We start from the raw sequence: 13,299 nt of genomic DNA on the forward strand, positions 1-13,299 counted from the left end.
AGAAATGCTGGAGCTAGCCCAGATTATAAACCAAACAGACCTAACAGATATTTACAGAACATTTAACCCAAACACAAAAGAATGTACCTTTTTATCAGTACCTCGTGGAACTTTCTCCAAAATAGACTACATGCTTGCACACAAAGCAAGTCTCCACAGATACAAGAAAACTGAAATAACTCCCTGCATCCTACCAGCCCACCATGGATTGAAGATGGATTTCAACAACAGAAAGCTCACAAACTCATGGAAATGGAACCACTTACTACTGAATGAAAAAGGTCAAGACAGGAATTCAAAAAGAAATTAAGAACTTCCTAGAATCAAATGAAAAAGAAGACACAACATATCTAAACTTACGGGATTTTGCTGGGCAGTGGTGGTGCTTGCCTTTAATTCCAACACTCATGAGGCAGAGACACTTGGATCTCTGTGAGTTCAAGGCCAGCCTCATCTACAAAGTAAGTTCCAGGATAGCCAGGGCTACACAGAAAAACTCTGTCTCAAAAAAGCAAACAAAACAAACCAAACTTATGGGACACAATGAAGTTGGTTCTAAGAAGTAAGTTCATAGTACTAAATATCTACATAAAAACATTGGAGAGATTTCATGCCCTATGGAGATAGTTGGAACTAGAGACTTGATGGCAGTGAGAACAGGCTGTGAGTGGCTGGTATTGCCATCTGAGTTCATGGTGATGTCTGAATCCACACTGCTACTGAGGGCCATGTCCAGGTTCAAGGTCCTACTGCAGATGAGGTCTGTGTTGATGTCGGTGGCCTGTGTCACCAGCAAAGACCATCCAGATGGTAGGTATCGATAGATATCACTGCAAATGTCGTGGTTCAGGCTGTCTCTGAGGAACTTGTTTGGGTCTGTGGTCCTACTACAGCCAAGGGCTGTTTGTGGTCTGTGTTGTCACCAGAAACCATGTAGAAGCCCATGATCTGTGCCCACTGACTGTAAAGAGCAGGGAAGCTACTTTTGCAGGGATACCTATCGATGACTCCAGATGCACAGTTGAGAAAGAGAGACATGGAAGGCTTCGGTGACAACCCCTACCCTCCCAACAACCTAAACAGGCAGCTGTCCAAGAGAACTCTTCAAAAGGATGCTGATGCTAGTGCTCAGCACGGATGGCTTCTGGCGGGGTGCAGGAGGGAAGGCTCAGTTCTACTTAAGGGGCAGGCCACTGAAAGTTTGACCATGTTCTGGTGAGTGTATAGACAATGCAATAGCACTTGTTTTATTTAATTTTAATGTTTTATTTTTTGGGGGGGAGGTCAAAAGGTGGAGGAAGCAGACATGGAAGAATTGAGAAATGTGTGTGATCAGGGTACATGATGGGAAATTCTCAAAGAATCAATAAAATCATTTAAAAATTATTTCCTTTATTATTTTGAAATTATAGTTAAACCATTTTTCCCTTTCCCACTCCTAATCTTCCAGTACCAGGCACGGTTTCCTCATGTTGAGCATGTGTGTGCCAGAACCGCACTCCCAGGGTTTTCGTGCCATGCTGGTAACCATGTGGTTCACAGGCATCCTAACTGGGTAGGACTGTTGGTTGCTTCCCTATTGCACCTTCTGGTCCCATAAAAGCTAGCTGAGAGGAGACTTCAGATCAGTTCCGGCTCAGGCTGTGTGTCAGAAGTGCCTGGTGTCTTCAGCAATAGGGACTTCCCTCCACCTCTGGGGGAGACCAAGGGCAATAGCAATAGCCTATATTGTTTCAGGAGTTTCTCGGGCAAGTTAGACCAACAACTCAAAAGGGTTTTTTGTTTCATCACAAAGCAACCATCAAATTAGGAGTTTATTTGTACTCTAAAATAATTAAATATTAACATGCACTTTCCCATCAGGTGACCTCATGGGTCATGGGCAACACAGAACCTGGCTGGACAGGAAATCTTTTGACCTCAGTGTTTCTATTTCATGAAAAAACCGCATGTGTCGCTGCTATCTTTCCCTTAATGACCAGGAGATCCACATTCTGAGGGCTGTGACTGAGCATCCTTCATGAACATTTCTCAGACTTTATCCCATCCCTGTTTCATGGTGTTCTCCAGCTGGAATAGTGCACACTGCTCGGCACCTCCCCATATAAGTCAGGTAGAGCTCGCGCACCCTCCGCTTGGCCTCGTTCAGATCGTGACTGAAAATGGGCTTCGCTGAGGTACTGGCTGAGGCAGCAGCCTGCTGCAATCTTGCCAAGGAAACCTCCGGGTTGTTTTGTTTTGTAGTGTTAATGATAGTTGGCCCTTGGAGGAACCATTGTCAGTCTAGATGGGAAACTTTCATTTAAACTATTTGTATGTTTACATACCAAATCCTTGTATTATAGGTATTTTTAGGTAGCTAGTTTACAAAGTCCCATAGATAATTATGTCAGAATATGTAAGAAGAGAATCTCAGGGGGAAGTGCTCAAGCCCTGGTCCTAGAATCCCCAATTCTGACATGCTGTAGCCTGACCCATCCATTATCTTTTGTGAGTATATTATATATCAAACATATAACATATATATTGTATATCAAAACAGAAAGAAAAGGCAAAAACCACACTTACCTTTGCACTACTAATGAGTCTTTTATAACTAAACCTTTATATAGTCTGTGAGAAAGACCAGTCTGACAGTGAAACCTTCTTTTTGCCTGTGTTTCACAGGACAGGATATGTACAGAGTAGCCACATTATTTCTCATAACCACCCTGAATCTTCTGCTAAATGAAGTCCTATGACTGAGCCCCAATCTGGGCATCCTTTTAAGAGAAAGAAGTAGCAGAGAGCTCTCCCTTCACATCTGCACAGAGAAGAGGCATGAGGATACAGGACTTCAGTCTGACACCATAGAAATCTCCAACTTCCAGCATCCACAACTGCAACAAAACAATGTCTGTTGTTAAGTCCCAGTTGGAGGAATTTTGATGTGGAGGTTCAAACTAATGCATACAATTTCTCCAGGTATAATTTCACCTGTTTGTGAGTGCTTTGAAAATGTATAAAGAATGCAGTGCAATATTCTGAGGAAAGACTTCCTAGCATCAAAAAAAAAACAAAAAACAAAACAAAACAAAAAACCAAACTCAAACAACCAAAACCACAACCACAACCACAAAGAAAGATTATTCTATTTCTACAACCTTCTAATTTAAGTCATCCATGACAGATTTTTATGAACTGACTAGAATCTATCTGCCACCTAAACTAATAGTAATAGTTATTTATAATATTAATTTTATGAGAAAGATACTTTAGGTGTCCTATAGTACTATCTTAGTAAGATTTTGTTTGAAATATCTTAAAGATAAGTATCTGGGGGCTGAAGAAAAAAAATAGCAATCTTGCAGGAGACCTGAGTTCAATTCTCAGCACCCATGCTAGTGGCCTACAACTAACTGCCTGTAAGTTCAGCTCCAGGGAGACCCAGTGCTTCTGGTCGCCACAGGTACCTTCACTAACATGCATGCATGTGCGTGCACACCCACACTCATGATTGTAAAGGAGATCTTTATGATGACAACGAACTATTCAGTACAAAGGCTAAGCAACATAAGCTCTCAGGATCCAAAGAATGAATCACACCCCAGAGAGAACACACAAAGGCTCTGTGACTTCTGCTGCTAAGCATCTATCTTGGGGAGAGTTCGTGAAGATGGAAATAGTTTTCATTCTGAAATTAGCTTGAACTGCTGCTATAAGAACTCGTAATAAATAAGAAAAGGAATTTAAGATGGTACAAGTTCAATGACTCCTACCTGTCACTCCTATGATTTATAAACAGTGAGGTATTAAGGGAGTCAGAATTCCAAGACAGTCTTACAAATTATACACTTATATTACTTTCATTAACAGCTTTATTAGAACACATTTCATATATCATAAAATCATTTAAAAGTGTATAGTCTGTGATTTTGTTTAAGTATATTCGAGAAGTTACACAACCAGCTCTATCTTTTTAAGGCCTGAATATTTTCATCAGTTTCCCAAAGAAAGCTTGCATTCCCTCTCCTGTCCTAGACCGGCCCCCAGCAACACACATCTGTTTTCTGACTCTAGGGACTGCCTACCTGTTCTAGTCAGACACATGAAAGCTGTGTGTCCACTCTCTGCTTCATTTTCTTTTATGTCTCAGTAACATCCTGTTATTGGATATACACATTCCTGTTCATCAACTGAAAGATGGTGCAGTCCCCATCTTTGTGAGGGCATGTTCACAACTCTCCAGTGTATACACAGAGACTACAACTGATTGGATCTCCGGTAACCCAGTATTTCCTGTTCTGAGGTATGATCAAACTGTACATTCCCACCAGTCAAGTATGAAGAATCGGTACCTTTACATCTTCACTAGTTCTTGTGGTCACCCACCATTGTGAGTGTGTATGTGCTGCATGTATAGGACTGTGTCTGTGTGTGTGCCCATGGACATATATACGGAAGACATGGTGTCTCCCTCTATCCTTTTCTGCAGAATCAGATTTTCCCACTGAAGTGGAGGGTTGCCATTCTAGGTACACAGCTCTCAAAACTCTTGGTATCTGCCTGTTTCTGCCCCTCAATGCTGGGGCACAGCTATGCCTGGCTTTTTATGTTATATAACATAAACTTAGGTCCTTATGCTTACAAAACAAGTGCTCTTATCCCCCAAGCCATCTCCCCAACCCCTCAACTGCCTTTTTAAAATCATCCTACTGGGGGTGAAGTGGTATCCTCTTACTTGGCTTTGCATTTCTCTAGTGAATAATCCCAATCTCTCTCTCTCTCCCCCTCCTTCCCTCCCTCCCTCCCTCTCTCCCTCTACCTCACCCCCAACCCCAACCTAAGAGAAGCTTAGTGATAGTTCTGGGAAGGGCTTTTATAAACTATTTTACCAATCACTAATGAAACTGAAGTGCAGAGAAAATGATAAGTCACTTGTTAGAAATCAGCTGTGTGAGCATATCATTTATTTGAAAAAAACTTCACAGGTATACATATAGTGCTGTAGCCAAGACAAAACAATTCCATGACCCAGAAAAGCTCTCTGGTTGCCCTACGAAGCCAATGCCCATTCCACATCCCTCAAGTTCAACAGCCACTGACCATCAACATTTAAGCAGCATTATTCACTGTGCTGAACTTGCCATATACTATTAAATCTGCCTCCTGAAGTCGTAAGAATATCTTTACCCCCATATTATAGATGAGGAAAATGGCCCAAGGGAAGTAAGTCACCCACCCAAGAGTTTTCAGCTGGTATGTGGTAGGGCCAGATGAAATTCTAATCTATTTAATTTTAAAATTAAAAAGTTTTTCCTAAAATAAGCAATTTGCTTTTGCTGAAAAATTTCTAATGTCTGTCTACACGTATTTCTCATGTAGACCTGTCAAGCATTTGTGGCTGTCCTAAAAGAAAATGTTTAGGTGCTCAAACCCTAGTGCCTTGTATTGCTATTCTGACAGTGATCCAAGGCCTCTTTATTGATTTGTGGATTAGTTACTGCTTGCTGCTTTTAGTCAGTTTTACAGGGACTCTACTCTGCACTGAGACAATAAGAAAGGTTTCTGGATCAAGATCCCTCTCATCAAAAGCTCAGGGTATAAAAACACAAACTCATTTGAATGATGAATATCTGAAAATAGCTTTGAGGGCATCTTGCTGCTAAAGGATCACATAGGAGAAGTTCCCTATTGTGGAATATTTAACTATGGAAAGATGTGTTGTATTTGTTTATGTTGTGGAATATTTAACTACGTAAAGATGTGTTACATTTGTTTATGCTGCATTTGTTTAACTATGTGAAGATGTGTTGCTGTTTTACCTTGTCTGCCTAAAGTACCTGATTGGTCTAATAAACAGCTGAGTAGCCAATAGCAAAGAAGGAGGTACAGGTGGAACTTCTGGGCAGGGAGAGTAAGCAGGTGGAGGAATTGAGGCTCAGAGGAGAGAGACACCAGGGAGATGCCAGGGGCCAGACAGACAGACACAGAGGAAGCAGGATAGTAGAACATACAGAATGCAAGAAAGGTAAAAAGCTCCATGGCAAAACGTAGATGAATAGAAATAGGTTAAATTAAGTTAAAAGAGCTAGTGAGACAAGCCTAAGCTAAGGCTGAGCGTTCATAATGAATAATGAGTCTCCATGTCTTTATTTGGGAGCTGGTTGGCAGCCCAAAGAAAATTCCAACTATAGTTCTCCCAACACAAGGTCAACTGCTCAGACACTCAGAGACCACAGAAGTCATGGTAAAATCAGGCCCAGCTATTTCTCAAGCTGGCAGCAGAGCTTGGCCTTGTTTACCAAATGCTAGCTTTGCAGAAATATAGAGTGCAGAAGGGTCACCGATGTTTACATCAAGGTTCCAGAGAAAGACCAGACAAATGTGTAGAAGGGTCAGATTCTCTTAAGAGGTCCCCTAGGAAGCTAGCAGGATGCTTTAAGGGTGAACCTTAAGTTGCAAAGAAGACCTCAGGATGTTGGGAGATTCAGTAATAAGAACTCTTGCACTGGCTGAAGCCAACTTAAGAAAGAAGCCATGTCAACTACAGGTAGCAGGGCCACAGGGGCAGGGCTAGTCAAGCCCACTGGAGCTCAGATGATGCCCCCATATATCTGAGATGATGGATACGGGTTTGTAGGATTTTGTATTTGTCCTACTGGGTTTCAATTTTGCTTTGATCTAGTCTTTTCTTGCTATGCCCATTTCTCCCTTTGGAATGGGCAGGTTTACTCTGTGCCATTTTATATTATATTGTATATAACTTTCTTTTGATTTTATGCCTGTTCACAGCTAAAAGTTTGCCTCCAATCTCAGAGATACTTCAGTTTTTAATGTTGAGACTTGCCAGGCAGTGGTGGCACACACTTTTAATTCCAGCACTTGGGAGGCAGAGGCAGATGGATCTCTGTGAGTTTAAGGCCAGCCTGGTCTACAGAGTGAGTTCCAGGACAGTGAGGGCTACACAGGGAAACAACCAAATGTCTAAGGGTTCCTTTCCCTTGGTATTCCTGCCAAAACTTCTCACTGGAGCCTCTGATGATAGCCATTCTGACTGCAGAGAGGTAGAATCTTAGTGTACTTTTGATATGCATTTCTCTAATGTCTTAAGAGGTGGAACATTCTTTCTTGCATTTATTGGCTACTTGTATTGGTTCCTTTTAAAGTCATCTGCAGTTCATCTGTTGACTGGATTCTTCCTTCCACGGGGTGTATCTTCTTCTCACACTTTGGATACTGATCATCTGTCAGCCGAATAGCTGATGAGACCCCTGTTCTTTCCCTATGTCTTTTTTGCTGTGCTTTTCCTTCAGACCTTGCAGATGTCTGTCAATTTCAAGCAGCCTTGTGTCAATTCCAGTTATTTCCTGAGCTATAGGAGTTCTTCTTAGAAAGTCCTTGTTTATGCACACACTTGGACTATTTCCTCTACATTTCCTTTAGTTGTCTCAAATCAGATCTTGTATTAAATTATTGGGTCTAGTTTGAATTGATCTTTGTACAAGGTGAGGGCTAAGAATCCAGTTACAGTCAACATACGGATAATTAGTTTTCCCAGCACCACTTATCACATGTATGTTTCTGTCAAGAATGAGATGATTGTTGCTACATGTGTCTGATTCTGGATCTTCTAGTCTACTCCAATAATTAAGTCTCTGTGTCTGGGTTGGTGCTAGCAACATACTATTAACAGCTTTACCCTAAAGACTCTATTTTGCTACTGTACCACTGTGCCTTAACATTACCTCCATAAAACACTGAAGTTCACTGCACCCCTTGATCCTTCCTCTTACATCTCTTGATAAATGACACAACTATCTCTTATTAGTTAGTCCAAACAGAAACCCCTAAGTCACTCCATATTCTCAGAAGTTACTCCATGTTCAAAAGTCAGTACTGATCTGATATACTGTAGAAACAGAAAGATACGTCCCTATCCTAAACACAGACAGACATATCTTTCCTGAAGTGAGTGATGGGGCTGAACACACTGGCTGATGGCAGTCCAGTAGACTGCTGCAGACAGGGACATCATGCTGAAAACATCAGAGTTTCAGAAGCCGAATCCAGAGGTCTAATCTCTGCCTCCCCTCTATGCAGTATATGCTAAGTTCTCTTGATCTTTCATACCCTTCTTTCTAACTCTCCTGATATTTATTTCATGTCCCTAATACACTTCTCCCATCTTTTTGTATTGACTATAAACTCCACAAGGATAGAAACACAGAACAGTGGCTGCTCATAGTAGATGAGCACTTGCTAAGTGTCGGAATAAATGAGTCAACCCTATGCTGGCTTCCTACTTTTGATCTTGCAGTTCTCTGACCTTTGGCACTGCTCTCGTCCTCTCATTCTCTGAACTGCTACAAGACATTATTTTAAAGGCATAGCTCATATTAATCTTTAAAAATGTTTCAACTTCTTTATGCATAAGAACTTATAAGGCCCACATGATTTGGCTCATCGCTATCTTTTAACCTTTATCATTAGCTTCCCCTTTTCTGTTTTACCTTTGACATGTGGATTCGTCTTCTGAAACCCTGACATTTTCAGCATGATGTCCCTGTCTGCAGCAGTCTACTGGACTGCCATCAGCTAGTGTGTTCAGCCCTATCACTCAGCTCAGGAAAGGTATGTCTGTGTTTAGGATAGGGGAGTGTCTTTCTGTTTCTACAGTACATCAGATCAGTACTGACTTCTGAACATACACCACAGCCCGCATCATCTCTGGGGGTGAACAATCAACCACCATAATTTGTGTAATTAATTCAGCTAATTCAATTCAGCCAACCCTGAGTAGCTCAGGCACACTTCTGCCAGCCATGCTGTCACCTGGAGCACCTACCCCAGTTTCTGACACTAAGTTTTGCAAATGCTTACTGATTCAATATTCAAGGGCTCAAAATTACAGTTTTAAAATAAGGCATAAAATACCCTCAGGGTAATTAAAAATTTGGTTTTATGTTACAAGTTGCTAAGAGGGTAAACAAAGATAAGGAAAGGAATAGGAAAGCCTAAAAAGAAAGGAACACAGGTATTCCTTATGGGTGAAAACCACAAGGAAGAGAATTCAGATAACTGTCACCCTGGTTAGTGGCATTAGAGACTACTGTTTGGCAGCAGCCTTAGGGGTGTAAACTACTCGATAAAGGGCTTTGAGAGCTGCCTGAGGAAAGGCTCTGTCTCCGCACTGGCATTAAGGACCTGCTGGGGCGGAGCAGGAAGGAGGCGGCACCAGGGGAAGCACAGGGTCTAACACTGTCAATCTCCAGTGACTCCTGGACTCACCCTTAGTTTACCGACTATAATCTTAATAAGTACGACTGTTCCCTTTTCCCTCTCAGTGATCAGCTAGCTTCCCACTAACATATAAGAAGCTTATTGCACAACTCACCCACTTCATAAGACTAAAACCTTTATCATCTAGGGGTGGGCAAGATGGCTCAGTGGACAGAGGTGAGCACAGGCAGGCCTGACAACCTGCATTCAATCCCAGGGTTCCACAAGGTGGCAGGAGAGTGCCAACTCCTGAGAGCGAGCTTCTCATCTCCACCAGAGTGCTGTGGGCTGAGGATGCACACACATACACACATAATAAAATCCTACAGAGATACCACATGGGAAATTATCCTTTGTTATGTAACTTTAAAAAATGATCCCATGTAAATGTACTTATGTCTGTTATGTACGTGTGCTTCCTGGAATGAAAAAGAAAATATCTTATGTCTATCTGTACAGGTCTGTGTGTGCGCTTGTGTGTGTTTGTGTGTGTGTGTACACATGTGTGTGTGCACATGCACATGTGGAAGCCAGAGGAGCTTAGGTATCATTACGTGCTGCCCACCCTTTTACTTCTCGGGGGTGGGAGGGTGCTGTTACTGGATGGGAATACACCAAGTATGTCAGGCTGGTGAACCCTAAAGATTCACCCATGTCTTCACCTCCCTGGGGCTTGGCTCACATGTGTGCATTGTCACCCCTGGCTTTTTTGTTACATGGTTTCTAGGGATCAAACAGGTACAAGGCAGACACTTTACCAACTGAGCTACCATCTCAGCCTCACCAATATGGTCATTTGCTGATTTCAATTTTGCTGATTTACTTATTATGGTAAATATCTGAAATAGGTGTTGCCTCCAGTTCATACAAACAAAGAAATTAAAAAGTAGTAATTTGTTGACAGAACACAGCTAGAAAACATAATATGAAAGCTTAGGTCTATCCTATTACGAAAAGCATGCACTTAATTCTCTCCTGATAAACTCCTAGGATGTGAATGTGTCTTACTGCAGCCAATCATTTCTTCATCTGCACAACACTTTCCTATCATGTATCCATCTCAGAGCCATCTTGGGAATAACTCTAAGGTACAGGAGGTTCAAGTACAGCAATTAAACTGATAATGCTCATCTCCTGTTTACTGGGGTGGAGTCAGGTATGAAGCACTGGCTCCTGAGCCACCCAAACTAGGGGCTGTAGATTCATCCTGGGCCGAAGCTTCTCTGCAGATGACATCCGGATTCAGTGGGGCAAGAGAGATCTACTATGACTACACTGACGACGAACCCAGGGATGAAGGCATTTTCCCAGGTCAGACTGGTGCTAGGAGCTGCCAAAGCAAGCTACCCGAAAGCCTGCCACACTTAGGGAAGTGTGTAAGCCTTGTAGGCCTACGAGTCTTGCATTGGCTACTGCTTTTGTTACACCTTCTCCACTGTCTTTTTGTGAGGTAAGTTAAAAGTAAATCTAAGTATCATTGCCCTATGTGTCTCAAAGCACAGCTCTACTACCTGTAATGCTATTAACCAAGATCTTAAAGAGTCTTGATACCATTTAATATAACAAGGCCATAATCAGATTTGCCTGATTATCTCAGCTGTCTTTGCGGTGTGCTCATACACAGCCTTCTGCAAAGCCTCAATGTTGCATCTGGTTACTCTGCTCCAGTAGCTCCCAACCTGGACTGATCTGTCTCCCATCCACAGGCCTGACTTGTTACAGAAAGGAGACCAGCTGCTAGGTGTCCACATTCTGTGGCGTCACTTCCTTTTTAGCTCACTCAATTTTGTTCAAGGATCAGCAAGCACTTTCTGTACAAGGAGAGCCTCAATATTTTAGGCTCCGTGGTCGCAGCCTGCTGCAAGCACTCAGCTCTGTGACTGCAGTACAAAAGCAAGCAACAATATGCACATGAACGGGGCTGCGTTTCAATAAAACCCTTCCCTCTAAGGTATTTGCTTACCCTGAAACATGGTTTCATAAAGAGGAAACACATAAATGTTTAATTCTCTTCCCACAGTGGCTTGTTTTCAGAGGAGAGTGTACCAGCCATGTGTCTGTTACAGCAGTAGGTGTCTTACTGTAAGCGTACACACACTGCTGGGAGGAGGAACAGGTTTCTACACATCTGGTGCCTTCTCGTCACCTGTCTCCGCACTCCATCCTCACCTTCAGCCAATGGACCTCTTACATCAACTCATGCCTCTGTCCTGAGTTCTGACGTGAACTCCTAGTCTCTGGTGGTTTCCCTGCTTTGTAATGCAGAATGATCCAGTCATCTGTTGTTTTCTACACCACACTGGAACCAATCATCCATCCCATGACCCTGAATCCTTTCAGTGACAAATTGTACTTAGTGACCATAATTATGGCTCTGGCTGTGCTCACTGCTATGGTCCTATTACTGTAATAGTTCATGGGGAAGGCATTAGAAGACATGTAATCTTAAAGTCTATGAGCAAAGGCTTAATGTACTCAAATTCTTCTAGAAAACAAAGCTTGGCTGCAACTGAATAAAAAATTTCTCTGTGGCTCACTTACGGAGCTAAAATATATGATCCACTTTGAGTTTGGGGAAAAAGATTAGATAAGTTATATATAAAGCATTCAAAGTAATAATTAGTAAAAGAGAAGCATTCAATACAAATTGAGTATTGTTTTTAGTGAGAACTTTAAAAATATTCCAGCCTTTGACCCAGTAATTTTACTTTTATGGCTCAATCATAGAAACAACAAAAAGCAAAGGAAAATTAACAAAAGCTTATCAACTATAGTATTAGTAATTAATGTGAACAAAATTATAACTAATATAATGATAAACATCAAGAAAACAGTTTATGGAGAGAAGATCTGTCCAAGTTATAACAAATAATACCCAAAACACATAAGCCAAAGATTAGCATTTCTGTTAGATAAGCATGAATCCTCATTTCATTGAGCCCTAACCAGTCTTGTTTTGTCTTTATTAATGATTCTAAACATTTGATAGAACAGTTTGACTTTTACTTATTTCCTAAATTGGTTGGTGGTATTTTTAAATGCTTCTGAAGTTAATCTTTCTAACTTTATTAACTACCCAATTACTGTTCCTATCTATATGTTGTCATTTGTCTATCTACTAAAGAAAAAAAATTAACATTTGATGTAGAAAGTATTTGTGTGAGTAATTTAATAGCTTTACAACAAACCCTGAGGGAAGGTAGTATAAAAATCCAATAACCAAGCATCCTGCCACTTAGAAATTTCAATTAAGAGCAAACTGGAATAAATTCAGAAAACATTAATAATCTAGCATCTCTGGCTCATCTATCAGTAGGCTCCCAAGCAGATAAGTTCTAGTAATAAATTAAAATGGATACATGCAAGAAGAATTGAATCAGCTTGTTTACAAAGAGTCACTGACTTGAGGGAGGTCTCTAAGCAGCACTGAAGCAGCAACATGGTGTACTGAAGAGCAGAGATCCTACCACTGCACCAGTGGGAGACAATGCCAGAGCGGTCGTCACTGCAGCTTTAGGGTTCACAGCTGGTGAGGCTGTTGGTGACTTTTCTTCTCCAGTGGTGTATAAAGAACCCTCTAGCACAGGAATAAACTTTTAGGTAGGGACCAGCTTGATTTTGCCATGTTCTATGCCTCAAGTATGTGGTGTCTTCAGGAGTAGGGTCTTACCATCAAGTTCTAGAGGATCACCCAGAGCAACAACAGCCTGTAATGTTTGGGGGCATGTCTAGGGGACCCCACTGACCAACAAGTGGAGAAGAAATAACCCATACCTGGCACTGGGCTTTTTATTTGATAGCCTATGGTATATTGCTGGGGTAGACATTGTCTCTTAGAGTATAATCCTATTTTTATAACCACCTTTTATAAATGTGTTTGTATACATTTAAAGAAGCTTTGCTTTTTCAAAATATTAAATAAAAATAGGAGTGTGGCACAGAATCTGCAACTTTTATCTAGGTTCAAATCCTAGCCCTCCTATTTGTGATTATGTGGCCTATGCTAAGATGATGTGCTATGTGCCTTGGTTTCCTTAT

At 41.4% G+C, this 13,299-nt stretch overlaps 1 protein-coding gene and 1 pseudogene across 2 annotated transcripts in view; both read right to left on the reverse strand.

The window, feature by feature from the left end:
- Nucleotides 1-13,299, reverse strand: part of Lrp12 (LDL receptor related protein 12) — an 84,104-nt gene that overhangs the window by 53,688 nt on the left and 17,117 nt on the right. The gene's annotated exons all lie outside the window — the stretch shown is intronic.
- Nucleotides 1,870-8,538, reverse strand: LOC118597049 (annotated as a pseudogene).

This window comes from Onychomys torridus, chromosome 16 (genome assembly GCF_903995425.1).
Source record: "Onychomys torridus chromosome 16, mOncTor1.1, whole genome shotgun sequence".
NCBI classification, from domain to species: domain Eukaryota; kingdom Metazoa; phylum Chordata; class Mammalia; order Rodentia; family Cricetidae; genus Onychomys; species Onychomys torridus.